Source organism: Triturus cristatus, chromosome 6 (assembly GCF_964204655.1).
Source record: "Triturus cristatus chromosome 6, aTriCri1.1, whole genome shotgun sequence".
In the NCBI taxonomy this organism is placed as follows: Eukaryota; Metazoa; Chordata; class Amphibia; order Caudata; family Salamandridae; genus Triturus; species Triturus cristatus.
This window is the reverse complement of record NC_140589.1, coordinates 892,126,964-892,147,795: the sequence shown is the minus strand read 5'-3', so window position 1 is coordinate 892,147,795 and position 20,832 is coordinate 892,126,964. Positions and strand designations below refer to the sequence as shown.

General features: G+C 44.6%; 1 protein-coding gene across 1 annotated transcript in view; it reads right to left on the bottom strand.

Annotated features, from left to right (window-relative positions):
* TFB1M (transcription factor B1, mitochondrial) overlaps positions 1-20,493 on the bottom strand; it is a 437,604-nt gene extending 417,111 nt beyond the window's left edge. The window contains exon 1 of the mRNA XM_085611532.1: positions 20,414-20,493. The gene's annotated coding sequence lies outside the window, so the exon portion shown is untranslated. The remainder of the gene's footprint in view (positions 1-20,413) is intronic.
* Positions 20,494-20,832: the final 339 nt, after the last annotated feature.

Here is a 20,832-nt window from a genome sequence, read left to right as displayed (position 1 = left end):
GTTTTTCGCATTCCTGTCTGGGTTGAGGGTACATTGGGGTAAGTCGTGTCTGTATCCTTTCCACCCTGCTACGGAAGATCCGGGTTGGGAGGTAGATGGGCAATGGCAACCAGTGGCGTTTAGATATCTGGGAATCCGCATCTACCACAACGATCAAGACCTTCTAGATGGTAACATTACGATGGCGGTCACAGCGCTCAGGTCCCAGATTGAATTTTGAAAGAAACGTAATCTTTCAGTCATCGATAGAGTGAAATAATAATGGTTATGCTGCCGCGTCTCCTTTATCATTTTGCTAATTTGACACTCCCCTACCTGTGTCCATCTTCCGCTCTCTGGAGAAGATCGTCCGTGATTTTATTTGGAACAATTCGTGGTGCAGGCTGGAATTGGCAAAGTTGTACCTACCTCGCTCAAAGGAGGGCTGGCTCTACCCAACCTAGAGCATTACTTTTTGGCGTTGCAAATCCTGTGGGTGGCGAAATGGGTGGCGGAACTACATCTATTGGACTCGGCGGAGCGTGACCCCCCATATTCTCTAGACAGGATCCCTTACCTATTCCACCCCTGTGATAGATCGAATGAACCTCTCCCATTGCTAGTCTCGACGGCGCAGAAGAGTTTTCGCAGGGCGCTACTTCTTACTAGACACATCACACCGTACGTGCCAGTAGTACCTTTACTGGGTATGCTGACTGTGCAGGGACGCGTGCAGAGCACGGACTTTACGGACTGGAAGGGAGCAGGTATCACCACCCAGGGGGACCACTACGAAGAGGGCGTATTGCCACCCTTCCTAGCCATTACGGATGAGGATGGGGTCTCCCCAGGCCAATTCCAAAATCATACCTCCTGGACAGCCACGATGAGACGCTGGTGGGGTGACATCACGCAGGAATCTCCGATGTATCTTATGGTGCAATACGTGCATGTTACGGGCACGGGGCGCCACCTGGTGAAATGGTTTACGGAGTCGATCAGGGAACATACTCTAGCGGACGTAACACCATTGCAAGTTAGGTGGGAGAATGACTGAGGGAGGCCCTATTCAGAAAAATAATGGTCTGTGGTCCTGGAAAGCCCCAAGAAGGTCCCCAGAAATACTTGTTTTCGATTGATCCAGTTTTACATTGTCCATAGGGCTTCTCTCTCCCCGGACAAGATTAATCGATATTTCCATAGACGGAATGCGTGTTGTCCGCGCTGCAAGAGGGCAGATGTGGATCTCCTGCACATACTCCGGGCTTGCCCCGCTTTGCGTGCTTACTGGGAGGGGGTGTTCGGAGCGTTGGCCACGTGCACGGACAGGGAAGTACCAAAAACATGGGAGACATGCATTACTGGCATCTTTCCCAGAAACAAAAAACACAAACCGTCCGCCCAGTTTCTGGATTTGTGTTTCGTTGTGGCCAAGCGATTGATTACCCGCCGGTGGAAGGCAGTAGAGCCTCCGCCGACAAAAGCCTGGTTCCTCTCCATGCTGAATTGGGCGAAGGCTGAAGCGGTTTCCCTGGTCAAGGAAGACCCGATGGGATTGCTTAAATTCCCTATTTCTGCTGCATGGAATACTATGCTGTACACGTTACAGGGGCTGTTGCTGCTGGACGACCAATAAGATGTCCCCACATCAGACACATAGAGCGTTATCCCTGGGTGGGTCTGTGACATGAGCTTCGAATTGTTGCGTGGACCGAGTCCCTCCCACCCCACACTGGACGGCCATTTCTCTTAACAATCAAGATGTGCATCGTTAGGACAGTTGTTGGGACCCCCTTTGGGTTCACTGGGATCTGTATTTCCTCCCACACCTCTCTGCGGCCCCTATTTCTCTTCCCACCACTTCGCAGACAATTCCTCCCAGGTTAGAGGTTTGTTTTTATAAAATTGTTTGGCTTCCTAAACAGATTAATGTGAAATGGCGGAGTGAAGCCATAAGTACCAAACTTTTGTGATCGACAAGTTTTGTTAGGATACAGTTTTATTGTACTATAATGTGATTGTGCAGCATTATGAATGGTGTTTGGAGGTCATATGATGGATGGAAAATGCCATATGTCAATCTCAGTCATGCAAAATTGACGGATGTAACTATGCCAGTGTACAGCTAATTTGTGCTTCAGACTTGTTCCTTACCTACTAGCTTTGTATATAGTGTTCTCTACGATGATGTACCGTTTTCTATATATGTTCACAACAACAAAATCTTTGATAAACAGAACAAAATAAAATCATACAAACCTAAAAAGCACCGCTACAACCAAAGTTGCAAATCTTGCATTCTTTTAATGTTTCTCAATACTCTCTTCATTTCTGCACAGAGCCAGCACACACCTGCTGCCCTTTAGTGTCCTATTTTTTCATTCCTAAGTTGCACGTGTCTGTTTGTGGAGCAATGTACCGCTAACGCTGACATGTTTTCAGAGATTCTTCTCTCACTTTACTGTTTAGCTACAGATTGTGACTATCATGACGCAATGTGGCATAATTACGCCAGTCTGTGCACTAGTAAGGAAAGTGTTGGACGCCAGAGGGGTAGAATTTACTATTACCACTCCAGTCCATGCAACTGCAGGGAAAGCGTTGGACTCCGGAGGGGTCAAATTTACTATACCCACTCCACTCTCTGCAACAGTAGAGAAAGTTGTTCACTTCAAATACCGAACATATTTCAACAACTCTATCAATTGACCAGAAATATAAAACTTTCAATATAAAGAGTATATATATATATATATATATATATAAATGTAATAAGCAATTAACTTAATTAACATTTTTATACCAAATTAAAAAAATATTAATTGATCATCTAATAAATTCCCGCAGTATACTTCCAAAAACCTGCCAACACACTATTAAAATAAAATCAAAATAAAAAAATATAACGATTAACATATTAAGTAATCAATCAAATAGCTATTAATAATGAATAATGAATTGTTAATGAATTATTCCTTATATAACGTCCCATCCTTTTCCCCGACAAACTTAACAACCCAAGTCTAATATAGAACATGAAAAATATAATTATGAAACAATGTACACAATTATAAATCAATCAAATATTTTAATAAAAATTAATAATTAATTGGTAATGTAATTGATTTTTACATAACTTCCTACCTTATACCCCTACAAACCCAACAACCTGAACCTAAAATATAACTTAAAAAAATATAATTGCACAATTTACATAATTATCAATTAAACAATTAATAATACATTATTAACCAATTTTTACTAAACTTAACTTCCCACCCTGTACTCCTGCAAACCTCACAACCCGCTACAACACTAGAAATTACTATTAACTATTAAATTAAAAATTGTAAATAACTTAAAATTCAAAAATATATTTAAAAATAATAGTTATACAAGCAATATAGAACATATCATTTTAAAATATTAACTAAAACACACAGGTAATTAAAAAACAATATTTTTACAACTATTTTATTGAAAACGATATTAAAAACACAGATATTCTTATAAATGATATTACTTACCTAAAAACCCGATATTTTTGTCCAAGATATTTCTGCATAATGATATTAATGTGTCACGATATAGAAAACTTGATATTTGACTAGCTCCATATTAACAATCTAATACTATATCCAAATACTGGCTGGGGGAGTGGAATTTACAAGCTCATCTCCCGCCATGACAAAATACTGCAACTCAAGGAACAATGTGTCGTTCCTGAGGCTGAAGCGAAAAAACAATCTCACACATACTCTGCATCTGCCCCTTTTTGTTACAGCTAAGAAAATATCTTCTTTGAAGAGGGTATACCTGCTTGGGAGTTCGGACCTGCCGTCAGGCTGCAATCGCCAGCCTGAACCTCGACAATACCACACTGAGGCCCTGATTATAATGTCGGTCGGAGTTGCCTCCTGCCGACATCATCACGGATTCTGGACTGACTGACCTCTGATCGGCGGTCCAGACCGCAGTATTACAATACGACCACACATGGTGCGGTCACATACTCCCATTTCTCTATGGGAGTTTGTGCTGCGGCCATAAACCGGCCGTAGCACATGCTCCCATAGAGAAATGGAAGATTCTGTTAATCCCTGAACAGCGTGGCAGGCACATGGTGAAGGGATTAACAGGGGTGCCCCCTCAACCCCAACCGGAGGCCGTGGAGGAGTGGGGGCCCTGCTAGGGGCCTCCAAACAAGCTTTCCATGTCAGAAAGCCCGACATGGAAAGCATGTCGGAAACCAACATCGTAATCCCGACGGCAGAAACGCCATTCCCAAGGATTGTGGTGGGGACTCCGACTGGCCGACGGGCTCCTTGAGCCTGTCGGAATCCAGCCGGAATCACCGGCCGGTATCACTTTCGACCGCTGGCATTGTAATGCAGGGGTAGAAAGTGAAACCTACGATAGGAGTCGGAAAGTCTCTGACCTGCGGTCGGAGGCTTTCCGACTGACATCGTAATCAGGTCCTTAATGTCAAAACAGTTACATTTCTTCATTTGGCTGTGGCGAAATCGGCACCCACAAATATCTCCCTCGCTGTAAAACTTGGTCTTAAAATCAGCCCGACTTATTGATCAAAGCATTATTGATCGTTTGAAATAACACAGGGTTAATCCACTGCTTCAATGCACTTGCACTTACCACTGCACGAGCCCCTAAAAGGAATGTTATGAAAATCTCTGCTGCTCTACTGCTACTAAACCTTCTACATCGAAAGCAATCTGGGGACTTCTCGAGCCACCTTCATATTTGCACCTTTCATGTGATCTCTGTTATGGAAATGACTTAATTGACTATCTGTTGATGGCTCAGAATGAACACCAGTAGTAACCATGGATCAACTGTTTTATATATTTTTTTCTATAATGCACAAGTCTCCAGGAGGAACGTTGTGAACATTACGGTAGCACTGCTGTCATTATACATCAGCAGCAATCCTGGGAGAATCTGTGCCGATTCTCACCTGCACTTCTCATGTTGGTTCTGGCCACGAAAATGATTGCCTAAGGACTGCTAAGAGTCAACATCTGTAGCAACCTGGGGTTAACTGTTTCCCAATATCCGTTAAAAAAAATTTGAATACTAGTAAGTCGCTTAGCCCAACTATAACAGCCTTGTAGAGGCCAAAATACTTTTTACTCTTCGCACCATCCTGCCCTTTTCTGCACTTTGCTTTACTTCCTTCTCATCCAGTCTGACGCTAAACATCTGTTCTATATATTCACTTTTCTAATGCACCTGCCACCTTTTAATGCATGAGTAAACAAAGAGGTATGCTATGAATCTCACTGCTGAACGGCTTGTATTATATCGCAAATAACGGCAGCAACCTTGGAATAACTTGCATTGGCTCTTATCTGCACTTTCTATGCTGGCCCCAGCCATGAAAATGATGGCTCAATGATTCTTTGAAGCCATCTTCCTCAGTAACTCTGAATCACCAGCTATAATTATCTCAAAATGATTATGGGGGTAGATGAGGCATTTCCCAATGAGTTTACACAGACCATAAAACCGCTTTTGCACTCTACACTTTTCTTTCATCCTTTGGTACTTAGCTCTGCTTGCCGATACCTACTGTGATGATAGGTATCTGCTCAACAACGACCACTACACTTGCTATGCTGCTGAGCCACTGTCCATAAACCTCTTGCCTTGTTCTGTATTATTTTATCCGCTTAATTACCGCAATCAATCCCCTCGGGAGTCCAGGGGTCCTCGCTATTTTATGTGCTCTAACAGCGCTTTAAGTTCTATTTTAACTGGGTTCGAATTTGCGACATGAGATGATCATTTGTAAAGGTTTGAATTACCTGCACAATAAAAATGTTACTACGGCGAGACCCCTTTTCTAAGGTAGCATCCTCGTAATTTGTCACAGAATTTAATTCTCCCTGTTTTTATTTCCTTCTCCATCTTAGTAACAGAAAAACCTATGGCTTACACTAGCTCCCCATAAGGTCCTTTTCAATTATCTGAATAGAACTTCATCTTTCAGATAGAGTGATTCTCCTATTTTTACTTTTGGACTATCTTGTAAAGCATAGTTCTTCAAACTGTGGGGCGCGCCCCCCTGGGGGTACAGCATCCACTCACGGGGGCGCGCACTCCACCCCATCACTTCACCTTCCAATGTTGCTTCCAGGCGTTTCACGCCCATTAGGCTGAAAGGGCTTCAGCCCCCGCTGTCCTGTGTCTCCGCACGGGCTGCTGCATAGCTCGAGCTGCTGGGGGCTCGGCTGGGCAGTTTCTGGAGTCTTATCTCCAAACTGATTATAGAGGCTGTTTGTTTTCTAGTTCCAGTACCCCCTTGGCCCACACTCTGCCTATTCCTTACATTTGTATTTTACGTTTTACTGCCTTAGTGTGAGAATGCATTTCATGAAAAGGAATATAAAGTAGGGTTACTAAAAGAAAAATGCCAGCCATGTGTTGTTCAAAGAGCATGCAAAGGCCTTGACTTAACACTAAACAGGGTTATAAATAAAATAGTATGTATTCATTTGTAATGTGACTTTTCAATCTTTGTTCCCTTTTATTATCAGTCATGGATCATTCAGGCAGCCCTAGAACACAATTAAAAATGCTTTCTATTTATTTTTGCTGTTCCAAGTATGCACAAATAAGTGCTGAAAATAGACTTTAGGTGACTGCTTATTTTTGTACCGTCTGGGGCATCAATGTAATGAGCTGGCAACAGTAATCGCAATACTAGAAGTTTGTTTCAGGATGAGCACAATACGTATTTCCTCCACCCTCGATCCCTGGACTCTGAATAATGCCATAAAAGCAATAGTTTAACTTATATCTGAAACCCTATGCCAGCCCTCAATAACACGCTGAGTAACTTCAACTGTGTCTGGGAATGCACCCTATATTCAGACAACTCACTTCTCATTTTCGCCCTTCACTTTCACACTCACCCTGCGCACACAGGGATCACAATGTACTCACACTGATCACCATACACTCACACCACCCGCTCACCCTACTCACAGTGACCACACTGCACTTATTTCACTTGCCCACACTGTTCTCCCTCCACTTACCCTGCGGTCACATGAGCACACTGCTCACTCTGCACTCACAGTGATCACTCTGCACTCACAATGCTCTTGTGCTGTTCACCCAGTAACTCACCCAGCATTCACACAAGCACACTACTCACCCTGCTCATGTGACACTTCACTAAGCTGCCCCCCTCACTGTTCACTCTGCAATCTCACTCAAACAAGCCCATCACTAACCATACATTCATTTGTCCCACTCTGCCCTTACATCTGCACCCAAATTCATATGGTCACCTCACTCACCCTGCAGTCACTCCTCTCACCCTACTCTCACACTGTTGCATCGCTAACTGTACTCACATGGGCACTCCTGTCACCCACACAGCACAGAGGGCTAATGTGCCTGCTACAAAGAACGTGTACCATGCAGATCACAGAACTGACTGTTAGTAAACTACAGGTTGCCCTATAAAAAAGTGAAATGTTAGTCAGAAAGAGGCTTTAGAGTGATGAGGTGCATTGTTGGCTAGTGGTAGTGAGGGTATTCATGGAGAGGGAGGAAATGGGAGAGGGGCCGCACAAAAAGACTGTTGCACCGTGCACGACCAGTGTTAGAGCCAGCCCCAGCTGGGAGTCTTAGCCCCCCCCCCCCCCCGAAGTTCGGGTCTAGTTGCGCCCCTGGTTTCTCCCCACATTGGAAGTACACTTTCTGCCTGTTTTTCATACCCCCATCTCGAGTTAGGCTCTCTGATTGGAGTAGTCATTCAGAACTGCCAATCAGCATGTAGTTCAAGCAGCAGAGCACTGCTTTGACGTCAGCACTGACGTTCCTCCAATGAACGGGACGACAGGAGAGATGCCAGGGAGTGGCGCAAATTTTGTTTACATAAAGCTACAAAATACTTCAACTTTGCTGATGAAACAGCACTTCTTCATTGTTGCCTTTTGCCTCGTGGTTGCTGAATTTAACATCTGGTTGCTGCCGTTCGCTTTGCTCTTGAACCCTTCCCCCTCAAGTTTATCCTGGTTTGTACCCCCGCAGCTACTGCATTTCAGTCAGTCAGTCAGTCAAAGATCTTTATTCGATTGAATCTCAACCATAATAGGGTACATCTTAAAAACAATTAAAACCGAAAACAAATGGATGAAATATACACAACTCATAATAATTCCATGACAGTAACAATTTCCTTTTCAAAATATCATGAGTGAGTGTTTCCGCAAAGAAGCCTCTTTAAAAGCTAAGCACAAAATAAAGATAATTTAAAAAATCATTTTCCGACAATATCCCGCAACCGAACAGCAGAGGAGATGTATCTGTAAATCCTTAAACAGGTAAATTCATCTCTTAAAAGCTGGAGGTAATATAATGCGGCCCAACACTTTCTTATATTGAAAACTTTTAAAAGAGGAATTAAAAAGACACGCCTAGGTTCAGTATAAAGTTTACAAAAAAACATGAAATGTAAGGTACTTTGGACCGACTCTGAGTCACATGGACACGGGTCCAGCTTATCATCACAGTAAACTTTACGTGGATATGAAACAAGAAAATGTAAAATACCAAACCTGAATCTTATTTGATAAAACAATTTAGCATGACTAAAATAAAATGAAAGATAAGGTTCAATACCTGGAGTGCAGACTAGCAATGAGTGTTCTACGGCCCTTTTTTTTCTATCTCTATAGTTCTTCTGGTTGAATAGAAGTATGTTAAAAGATCCTTTTTCAACTTCACTTTTGATGTCTTAACAATGATCTCTGGTTTATGAAGACAATCCACCAGACCCATAGTCTCTAATTTCCCACCACCATAATGTGGGATTTCCCGACATTAGTTTTCAAACCAAGGTCAGTCATAAAATCATTAAACCTGGTTAAAAGCCGCTGCAGCCCCTCACCCGTTCTTGACATTAGGACACAATCATCGGCATATAATAAGGCAGGTAACAACCTGCGACCTATCATGGGAACATCTACATTACCATGTTTAATATGATTTTCTAGGTTGTTTGTATATAGACAGAATAAAAATGGTGCAAGAACGCAGACCTTGGCGAACTCCACGGGTCATTTTTACTGGGGTCATGAGTTCGCCACCTGCACCATATCGAACTCTCCCCGTCACATCTTGATGCATGGCTGCTAAAAAATTAACAATAGCTGGTTCAATGCCCATGCCCAGCATCTTCTCCCAAAGCCTTCCTCTCTGCACCCAGTCAAAGGCCGACGTCAGGTTCATGAACCCTGAATAGAGTGACCTGGGCTTGGCTAGAGTGTATTTGCCTATGACCAGGTGCAGATTGAGGCATTGTTCTATAGTGCCTAGGCCTCTCCTGAAACCGTATTGAATATCTGAGAACTTCCCACTATCAATTGCCCAGGCCTCCAGCCGCTCTAATATTACCCTGCCCATTAATTTGCAGGTGCAATCAATTAGGGAGATAGGTCGATAACAATTCGGGTTCGACCTGTCCCCCTTTTTAAAGATAGGGACTATTATCACAGTTCTCCATGAATCAGGGGGACCCTGGATCGCATAACAGCTTAGAATGTTGGTTAAAAGTGGGAGCCACAGTGGGAGATTAGCTAAAAAGAGGTCCGCAGGAATGCCATCTGGGCCAGAGAGCGTATTCCTCACAGTCTGATTTAGGGCCCTTTCTACCTCATCTAATGTCGGGCATGCCAATGTTAATGCCCCATATTTAAGGTTAGCGCTGGGATGCGGCTCACTATCGTTTTTGTATAAGCTGGAAACATTTTCTACCCAGGTATCGGGCATGATTGTGGCGTCAATTTACAATTGGTGGGGATGTTGAAATAATCCTGATTAACAGTTTGCCAGAATAGCTCTGAGTCTCTACTCAGGCATGCTATATAAAGTTGCTCCCAAGCTTCTTGCCTTATTTCTATTTTACGCCTCTCTAATGCCTGTTTATATTCAGTATGTGACTGTCTTACCTCCAGTTTATTTCGGGGTTTTACCTTCAGAGACTTAATTAAATTGTTATGTGAAGGTGTGCAATCACTATTAAACCACTTTTTTTTCCCTCTGGCATCGCATATTGGGATCATAAGTTAGCATAGATGGAGGATTTAAGATGTCCTTCAGACAGTCTAAAACTTGCCTCAGGTTAGATTTTATAACCTGCTGCAAAACAAGATTGGGTTTTATGGTAGACCACTTTCGTAATAGCCCCTTATTTTTAACAAAGATCATAATGCTCGATTTGACAGATACAACTAGATCATTGATTTGTGTCTTTAATTCCAATGATAGTGGAAAATGATCACTGATGCACATTCTGTGGATAGTAAAAGTCACAGAGTACGGTTTAAAATAATTGGACAGAGCAATAAAAACAATTAGGGTCCCTGATCCTCTACCGACAAATGAGACTAAATCAGTACCATCCAGTTTGCTTAAGGTCCAATGTTAGAAAAAGTAAAAATCTTGACAATAATGAATTAAAAAGATTTCCACAAGGATTATGGTAAAAGTGACAGCCGCCATCTCTATCTCCATCTATCAAATGGCAGGCAGAGTGTTTTGAGAGGGGGCAGAGTTTACAATTAAAATCACCTCCCCATAGCACTACAAATTCCATATTTATCTCCTGGATGTGTCTACTCAATAGAGTTTCTAGTTCCTGAGCAATGTCGGTATTTTTACTATTAAAATTATTATGATAAAAAAACTAACAAGATTTAGTGTCACCTTTTTCCTAATAAGAATATTGATGATCTGAGAGTGTGGTGAATGAAGCTCAGTCTTGCCTATTTGGCCAGACAGTGTGGTTGAGACCAGTGTTAATAGTCCTCCCTTGGCATGACCACCTAAAGCAACTTTAGCTGGTGTATGGATAGAAACATAGCCATTAACGTGGGCAAACTCTCTCATCCAGGTTTCTTGCAAACATATGATATTATATTTTTCAACGAAAGCGATCCACTATGCAGATTTTACCTTGTTGGACAAGCCAGCAATGTTCCAGAAAAGACTGCCAAATGTGAAGCTACTATTAGGACTACCAGTCACTCCCTCTGTGCAGTGGGTGGCTGGCTCACAAGCACCCTGAGATCTCGTGATTCTCTCAATTATTGCCACAGATTGACCCACCTCCCCTTTTAAAAAAATATTAGGCAGAGATAATACTGGTTGTACAAGATCAGGCAAATTGAAACTGGCTACCAAGGACGCCATAGACAATACTTGTTTATCCATACCTCTCACAGGAATTTCAATCTGTCTACATTTTAGGTCATGTTTAGTTTGTCCAACATAAATAGGGGACAACGGATGTAGTCAATCTACATGATCTAGGGGAGAGAAGCGGTTGAAGGTTGGTATTAGGAAATCGTGCAATGTTTTAACAGATTGAGATGCAAAACCATGTCCTGTGCAAGATTGTGGCTTATAGAAGTACCCTAATGTTACTGCCTCAATTGCAACACTATCAATGTTGCACCATGAAAACCTGTTCATAAGACAGTGAACTAATGTCCTATTCTTACTACTGCATTTCACTGCAAGGAATTTACAATGGTTGTAACCTTCCTGAAGATTCCATTGTCTGGGAGGTAAGAGTGAAGAGCTTTTTGGAATTTTTTTTTTAAAGCCTCGCTCCTTTCCCCTTCATCCCACTAAGAGTGGGAACGTTGGATGTTTCAAGGAGAAGCGGATTTGGCATTAATGCCATAGGTTCTGGGGACCCAGGTTCGAGTCCTGGCACCGGCTCAACATCATGTGATCCTGAGCAAAATCACTTAATTTACTAGTGACTTACGAAAAATTAATTTGACCTTGATTAAAGTCGCTGGTGCTTATTTAACATGTCCCAATCCTACAGCTGAGCCCACATGCGTAATATAACAAATATTGTGAAGTATGCCTACCATCTGTCCTCACTTCTTTCATACACCAAATTTAAATGCTTTCTTGTGCAGCTATTTCTGAAGCTTTGGAAGGAGCTCTTCTTTATAAGCCAACTATGCTAACAAATTGACTCTTGATGCTGCTAAAGAATAAAGATGTATATATCCTCTTGAATCACTTATATCACATGTGTATGATGTAAATGTCCCTTAGGTCTTCTTAGAAAACTGTGGCTGGCCTCCTACTGGAATGACAACACCTGGCCATACTCCACATAATCATGGATTTTTCAATTGCGTCAGAAAGTATGTTTTGTGGAACCCCTTTTCTGATATCTTGTTTAGGGGCAAGGACGTGGTGCAAGAGCCAGAGTTGATGACTGTGGAGCTAAGGAACCAGGTTCAATTCTTGGTGTCTGCTCAACATCCTGTGATTTTAGGCAAATCACTTAATCTCCCTGTGCGTACAAAAAATGAATGTGTGCTTGTGTAATGGAAAAGATGCTCCTATGAAGTGCCCCAATACCTTCGGGTTATGTATGCGCTATATAAAACTGCAAAAAAATTTTTACAAAATGTTGTGAGCACTCCCGTTTCCAGGTACTGCTCAAGACTGGAAGTGGAGCACAACCAAAGGATGGCAGAAGCAAGAATCCATCCACACATTGACTGTCTCTGTGGATAAAAACAGGCACCCCCCTCACCTGTGTTTTGGGAGTCTTTTTACTAATCAATCCTAAATGTTGTGTTTTATGTGAAAAATAAAGCACCAATGTAATTTTTTATGCAAATTTTTTCTTGGAGACTTTTCATTTGAACTTTATAATAAGCACAAGCACTACAAAAACTTCAGTTTACTAATAACTCTTACTTTATTTAATATTATTTGCCATATATGACCTGGGCTCTGCAGGAGGGAATGGCCATCAATGATGCAGAGTACCAGTTTCCAGAACTTTTTTGTCAGGTGGTGATGGGGGTGAGGGGGGAAGGAGGGAGGGGCTCGACGTGTAAAAAGGTTTAGCCAACAAACGTTTGAAGACCTCTGTTGTAAAGTTCATAAGCCCTGTACCTCTTCTTTCAGCAGGTGGATACAAAAACACAATTTCTCTTGAAACGCTAAAGCAGGTGTTCTCTTGCTGTCTAATGTGCAGGACAGATCTACCAGGAGCATTTACTTGAACTGGGATGCTTTCAAAGGGGCTTCACTAAAGGACAGCTGTGATTTGGGGGTTCGCCAAAAATTTGTATTTAACATTTTAGAACTCGAATGGGGAAGTGTTTTCCTTCTCATTGGTGGGACTGTGTTATCAGCAGTCATACCATTTTGCTTTTCTTGAATTTAATAAATATCACTGGGTGCTGCAGTAACTTGTGTGGAGCAACAAAATAGGGGAAGCCCTAGTAACCCCACTTCTCAAGGACCAATAAGTAGGAAAAGAAAACAGATGAGAATCCGGGAGAGATAAAAAAAAAAATCAGTTCTAATGATTACATTAATTAATAATTGACACATCTCGAATATTTCGAGATTTTTCTTTTATTGGATCTCTCAGGTATTCATATTTCAACCAGAATAAAATAGAGTTATTGTGATACATTAAACATAGAACATACTATTTTGCTATATACAAAGATTCAACAAAGTAGGACAAGACATTACAACATTCAAAATAGAACCAAATCTCATCCTTATAGAGAAAACTCCTGTCTTCCACATATCTATTTGTGGGAGATTGTGCATAAAATTCCTGTACAATCACTCTGAATGATAGTCTCTGGGGTCAGTCTGTATTTACAAGCAAAATCTTTAGATCTTAACTAGACATACAGTGTGTTTAGTACATTCAACAATCCAGGCCTTCCAGAGACTTCAGAGGTAGGGTAAGCAGTAACTTGTGTGAACATGGTTATTCAATTTCTGAAGCAATTTGATTTATCTTGGGCATACACTCAAGTGGTTAAGACTGGGACGACGAAGGCTGATGAAGAGGTGCTAGTTGGATTACTTACAAGTATGCTTCTGTAATGTGTTCAATAATCACTCGAGGCACGTTGTACAGATACCGCTATGTTTATTTATTGTTAGTCTAGAATCGTACCGAGGAGCGCCGGCCGGCACTCTCTCCCTGTGGCTGCTTAGCGCGCTAATGCCGCGCGCACACCCCGGCGCCAACATGGCCGCCTACGTCACGTCAACGTGACGTGACCACAACTAGACCGCTACATATCTCCCCCTTTTACCAAACCGAAATAAAGTCACTTACAGTTCGCAGGTTAGTTCAAAGTCTCGGAACCTGGAAGGCCTTACAACTTGCCTTCCACTCCTGGTCACCTTACCAATGTTCCCTCGAGCCCCTTGGCTCTGCATTTCCTCGATTTCTGTTCCTCCACTCATCGCTCCTCCGCTGTTCATATTGCCACTTGGCCTGTCCATCTCTACCACTGGGGTCTCACCCCTTAACACGCCTTCTTGCTCCTCTCCTGCACCTGCGTCTCCCATTTGTTCACTTCCGCCCCTCTTGTTCTCTTCATCCAGGTCTTCCCTGTCTTCACCTTCCGGATCCCACTGTTCCCATCTCAATATCTTGTTGCACCGGGCCATGCGGTCCTGCGACCACACGTTCCCATCACTGAGCAGGGCCGCTCGATCATAGACTTCCTTAACCTGCATCGGCTTGCTGTACTTGCTGTCTCCCTTCCTTTGTAGGGTCGCCAGCTTTACTCTCACCCATTCTCCTCTCTCTAAATGAGTGTCCTTCACATTCCTCCTCTTGTTATAGTTGTTGGTGTAGGTGGCTTGTGCTCTCTCCAGATTTGCTCTTACTACCGCCGGGGACCATTCGCTGGTCACCACCTTCTCCTTCCAGATTCTGTTGTCGTGCGTGAAGGGTTCACGACCTCTCAATATTTGAAACGGGCTGTACCCTGTGCTTGTGGGCGTTATTCTGTAGGCCCATACCATGTTCTCCAACGCTTTCTTCCAGTCTTTATTACAGGTGATGGCCGCTTGTATAGCCCCCATCACCACTCTGTTAAATCGTTCCACCAGACCGCTGCCTGCCGGATGGTATATGGCCGTGTGCTTTACAGAGATGCCATTTCTACCCATGAATTGTTTCCATCTTTCCGACGTGAACTGTGGTCCATTGTCGCTTAAGATGGACTTGGGAATTCCTTCTCGGGTGAATGTTTCCGATAGAAACTCCAGGATGTTCTCCGTGTCCATGGATTCGCTCACCTTTATTTCTGGCCATTTGGAATAACGGTCGATGAGGACGCACACGTAGTTCTGTATGCCCTGGTCGTCCAGCACCGGTCCTAGAATGTCTATTGACAACTCTTCCCACGGGTTTGAGGGAGTGTCGAATTTCCCAAGGGCTGGACGTAGTGGTCTCAATGTTTTGTCGGCCCCTTGACATTGGGGACACTCTCTGACATGTCTCTCTGCTCTTACGTCCATACCTGGCCACCAGTAGTTCTGTTTCGATCTGGCCTTGAGTTTTCCTATGCCAAGGTGGCCTTCGTGTAATAAGTCCAGCAGCTTGTTGATGAGCTTCGTGGGGGGGATTACTCTGTCTCCCCGGTAGATGAATATGCCCTTGTCTCCTACGGTCAGTTCTTCCTTCACTTCATAGAATGGTTTGAGGTTGGGTTTCACCTTTTTCTTGTCAGGCCACCCTTGTGTGATGAGCGCTTTTGCTTCCACCAGGTCAGAATCTTCTTCATAGGCTTCAGTCCACTCTTGTATGCTGATTATCTTCTCTTGGTCCTCTACGAGGGCTACCATCTCTCCTCTGTCCGCTGGGTCCTCTTCTCCCGGCTCCATGGCCGCCGCTCGACTCAAGTAGTCCGCCACTCGGTTCTTGTTTCCAGGGATGTACTCCACATCATATCTGAATTCCAACAGTTTTAAGGACATCTTCGATATCCGGGGTGTGGCGCTGGCGTGCCCGCCCGATGTTAATACTTTCACTAACGGTTTGTGGTCAGTCTTGAGCCGAAACCGGGTACCCCATAAGAACTGCCGGAACCTCGTCATGGCCCACACAACCGCTAACATCTCCTTCTCGATGACACTGTACTTGCCTTCTGTTTCCGTCAATGCTCTGGAGGCGAAGCTGATTGTCTCCGTGTCCCCTCTTCCTCGGTCTTGCATGAGTACAGCGCCTAATCCCTTGTCACTGGCGTCAGTGATGAGTATGGTGGCGCCTTGTGGGTCGTACCCCTTGAGCGGTATGGCTTCCAGGATTCCCTTTTTGATGACTTCAAATTCCGCTTGGGCTTCTGGTGTCCACTGGAACACCGTGCTCTCCCTGGTCAGCCTCCTCATGTTGTAGGTTTTGGATGCGAAGTGTACCACGAATTTACTATAGTACTCCGCCATCCCCAGGAACGATCTGACCTCCTCCTTGTTCTTGGGGGGTGGTGCTTCAGCGATCGCTTTCACGTTCTCCGTCTTGGGTGTGATCCCCTGTCGCCCAATTTCATGGCCTAAATAGGTTACCGATTGCAGTCCCAACCGACATTTCGACCACTCTGCCGTGAGACCTTTGGCTTCCAGTGTCTGTAGTACTTTGTCTAGTTTTCGGTCATGATCTCTTCTATCTCTCCCCATCACTAAAATATCGTCCTGGAAGTACTGTACATCCTCGCAGTCTCTGAACAATTGGTGCATCATCTTCTGAAAGACGGCTGCCGCTGAGGCTAGCCCGAACGGCATGCGACAGAATCTGTAACACCCAAACGGGGTGATGAACGATGTCAGGCTTTTGCTGTCCGGGTGTAGGGCTACCTGGTGGTAAGCGGATGTAAGGTCAATGGTGGAGTACCACTGAACTCCTCTGGTTTTTGCTAACATCTCCTCTATCTTGGGAAGGGGAAACTTCTCCACCACTATGTTTTTATTGAGTTCTCTCAGGTCCACGCAGAGCCTGACCTTCCCGTTGGGTTTCATCACGACCACCAAGGGCGCCAGCCATTCGGCGCAGGTAATGGGTTCTATAATGCCCTTCTTCTCCAGGTCTTGGAGTTCTGTCTGGACGGCTTCCCTTACTGCAATGGGCACATTCCTCGCTTTGTGTGCCACTGGTGTGGCTCCATCCTTAAGCACTATTTTATGCTGAAATTTCTCCATTTTCCCTACAGTGCCCCCAAACACTTTTGGGTAGTTCTTCTTCCATCTGTTCATGTCCGGCCATTCCTCCTGTTCTGTGAGCAGGATTTGTTCCTTCCCTCCTGGGTCGAGTTTTATGCCTAGGTCGCCCTGGTCTAACCATCCTAGGACGGAGGGTCCTTTCTCGGCCACATACAGTTTGCACCACGCGGATCGGCCTCTGAACTCGAACAGTAGACGTCGGAAGCCTAGCATGGGAATGCGATCCCCATTGTAGGTAACTGGTCGTATATGTATAGTTTCTCCAGCTCAGGGCCTAACTTGGTTTGGAACTGTCCTTCCCACACCGCTCTCTGTATAATGGTAAATGGGGATCCGGTGTCTGCCACTACTGAAATGGTGATGCCGCCCATGGACATCTCTAGGACTGGTTTGGTTGATCTCTTGTCGTCTACGCTCAATACTTGATCGTATATACATAAGACGGTGACCACTTCTTCCTCTGGGGCTTCCTCCAGGTCTTCTGTGCTGTGGTCAACGTATTTCACCACTCCTTTCTGTTGTTTCTTCCGACACACCTTCTCGTAGTGCCCCATGATGCCGCAGTGCAGGCATTTGGCTCGGAACGCCGGGCAGCGTCTGTCGTGGGCTTCGTGGGACCAACTTCCACACCTGTAGCACGTTCTCTTGTTCACGCTGTCCGCTTGTTTCCCTTGCCATCTGCTAATCCCTTTGGCCGTGGGTAGTTTGTTTTTCTGGTCCTTGCGGTGATCTTCTTCCTGTATCCTGTTCACCATGGTTGGAGTGACCGCCTCCTTTTTGGTGGCCTCGGCGCACCTCCTCGAGAGTTCTGCCCTCTTCACTATGACCATTACTTCCTTGAGTGTGGTGTCCCCGCTCGCCCACAGCTTGTCTTGCACGTTTGCACTAGTAGTGTGCATGATCACCTGGTCTTTTATGAATTCATCTTCCCACAGTGCGTACTTACACGGGGCTGCTAGCTTCCTCAGCGCTGCTACATACTCTTCGATGGATTCCCCCACCTTTTGTTTCCTTTGCTGAAAGTTATATCTATCCACTGAAACACAGATGGTGGGGCGGTATCGCTCATCTAGGTCTTCCACCGCCTGCGCATACACATCGTCGTCCGTGTCCTCTCTCTTCGTTGGTACCAGACTCTTGTATATTCTCAGTCCTTCTGGGCCCAGATTTAGTAGCAAGATGCGTTTCTTTCTCTGAGGAGTGAACTTCTCTTCATTTTCATCCTCCAGGACCCCTATGAAGTTGTCTATATATTCCTTCCAGTCCTCCCATTTCATCAGTGGGTCTCCGGGTTTCGTTAGGAATTGCACGGGTGCAATCGCGTACCCTGCCGGGGTACTCATCTTCACTTCCTTGGCGCTCGTTCCGTCGGTGGCTTTGCTCGGGGGGCTGCCTGGGGTGTTGTCGTTGTTCCCTGTGTGCTCGATTCTCTGGGGGCTCTTATTACTAGACCCCACTTCTTCCTCCTTGGTAGCCAGCGCAGCGCTCCCAGTGCGTGGAATGTGTGAAGGTGGCGCGTGTGCTCTTGGCCGTTAGCGGCTTGCTTCGTCCCTGTGGCTTATATGCAGCTCGTGTGCTATGCTGTGGCACTGCCACGCTCCTCGGTTGCTCCGTGACTCGGATCGTCCGACGTTCCCCCCGTGGCTCCACCGCTCCAGGCAGGCCTGTCTGGTGTTCCGTTTTTTCCTTGTCACCTACTTGCGCGTCTTCCTTCGCCTCGTGGGGCCACGTGGAGTGTTGCCTCCTCCTATGTACCCGCGTCAGTCCGGTCTCCGTCCCGACCTCGTCGCCACTGTAATGTGTTCAATAATCACTCGAGGCACGTTGTACAGATACCGCTATGTTTATTTATTGTTAGTCTAGAATCGTACCGAGGAGCGCCGGCCGGCACTCTCTCCCTGTGGCTGCTTAGCGCGCTAATGCCGCGCGCACACCCCGGCGCCAACATGGCCGCCTACGTCACGTCAACGTGACGTGACCACAACTAGACCGCTACAGCTTCATTACTCCAAACGATATTCTTCCTTGTCACAGTCCTGCTCTCCTGCTACCCGCTTGGGTTAGGTGAGAACAAAATTGTTTGTGTTAGGTTTATAGACTTTGGTATTTCTTTTTGGGACTGACATAGGAAGAGCTTGTGTTGGCCATACTGGTAAGTGTGAATAATTGTTTTATTAGTACAGGTTAATAAAACATTTCGATAACTAATCTGTACACTTCTGTAAAATAACGCTTAGGGGGTTATGTGCCTGCAGCAAAGAAGTTGTGTTTAACCTGCAAGGGCGTAAGTACATGTTTTAACTGAAAATGTCCATATATGGTTAGTGGAAAAAATATTGTTGAGGGCAAGGGAATTAAGTTAATTTAAGCAATTTATAGTTTGAGTGCTATATAAATTACAATCAGAATAATTACAAGCAAATGTGTGTATAAAAAGCTACGGCCTGTACTTTAAATGTGCCAATACTGTCTAATACTGAGTACCCGCACTTCGTTATTCGGAAGAAGAGTACCTGCATTCTCAGCACTACAGAGGTGCAATACTTTTAATTGGAGAGTACCGGCACTTCTCAGGCGTGCGCAGGTACTCTGGTATAAGTTACCTGCACTTCTATGTTTCCATTGAAAGTACTTCTAAAACCGACTTCTTATAAATATGTTCATGTCTCGGGCAAATTGGTAAGTGGTGCAGAGAGTACGTTTGCATTCCCTGACAGTCAGCTAAATCTGAAAATGAATGAGGTGTCAAGATGCCCCATGTTTCGATCTCTGGCACTTTCCCCCACCTATAACAAAGCGCAGCCTAAAGTAATATTTGAAGTGAGTACTGGGGAAAAGCCCTCTGCAGATGCCAGCAGACAGTTAACTAAGTTGTGACGCGGTATGCCGGAGTAAGCGCAGAGCACCTATCGCCCATAGTTTCCCAGATTCATGCTGCATTAGGTTAGGTTTGCCAGGGCATGCACTTTCTTTGTATCAGGGAGTTGTAGTCCCGATTTTATTATTGGATACACTGGACTACAAATACCACAATACATGGGAAAACAATGCAGTGCATGTGATCTGCTGTTGGGCTCCAGGAACCAAGGTAGACAAACAGCTACCAGCAATCCTGACGCTCTCCTACCGACAGTGACAGCACCTACGTATCTGCTCTGAAGGGTGCAGTGACCGCAAGAACACACGCTAGCTGCGGGTACACCCTAGTGCGCAAGCGCGACGCATACAACTTATATAGAGCTCAGCAGCCTAGGTTCCTGCACGTGCACAGCGCTACCACTGTAAGGCATTTCCGTCCGTGCTCCCTTTCGTCCCGGGGCATGACTTAAAGAAGAATGAATTGGTTGCTGCGTGGTTTGGAAATAACATGTGCCTTTACCTGAAGACGGCGATCTTATTCAGTATTTTACGTTTTCCCTCTTCACTTCCGTTCGCTGGACAGTGTGGTCTCTGATTGGCTAGTAATACACTGTCTCCCATTGGTTAAAGCTAAAGCTGGTTTCTCTCTAAGAGGCTGGCTTCGATTGGCTGACAGTATGCCAGTTCGAATTGTTTAAAGGCTAGTATATTGGCGAATTATTTACTTATTATTATTTTTATAGATTGAAAATGCGTTTAACTGACCCAGCTAAGTTACTTACCCATTCCGACATGCGCCCTCATAATGGAAACCCGACTGCCGACATTCTGAGCCCAAATCAAAATAGCGATGAGGACATATAAGTAATAAACAAAGTATGTATCGGGTGACAAAATCATAGAGTACTGCCATGGCGTTATGCCCAGAGTTGCTGACTT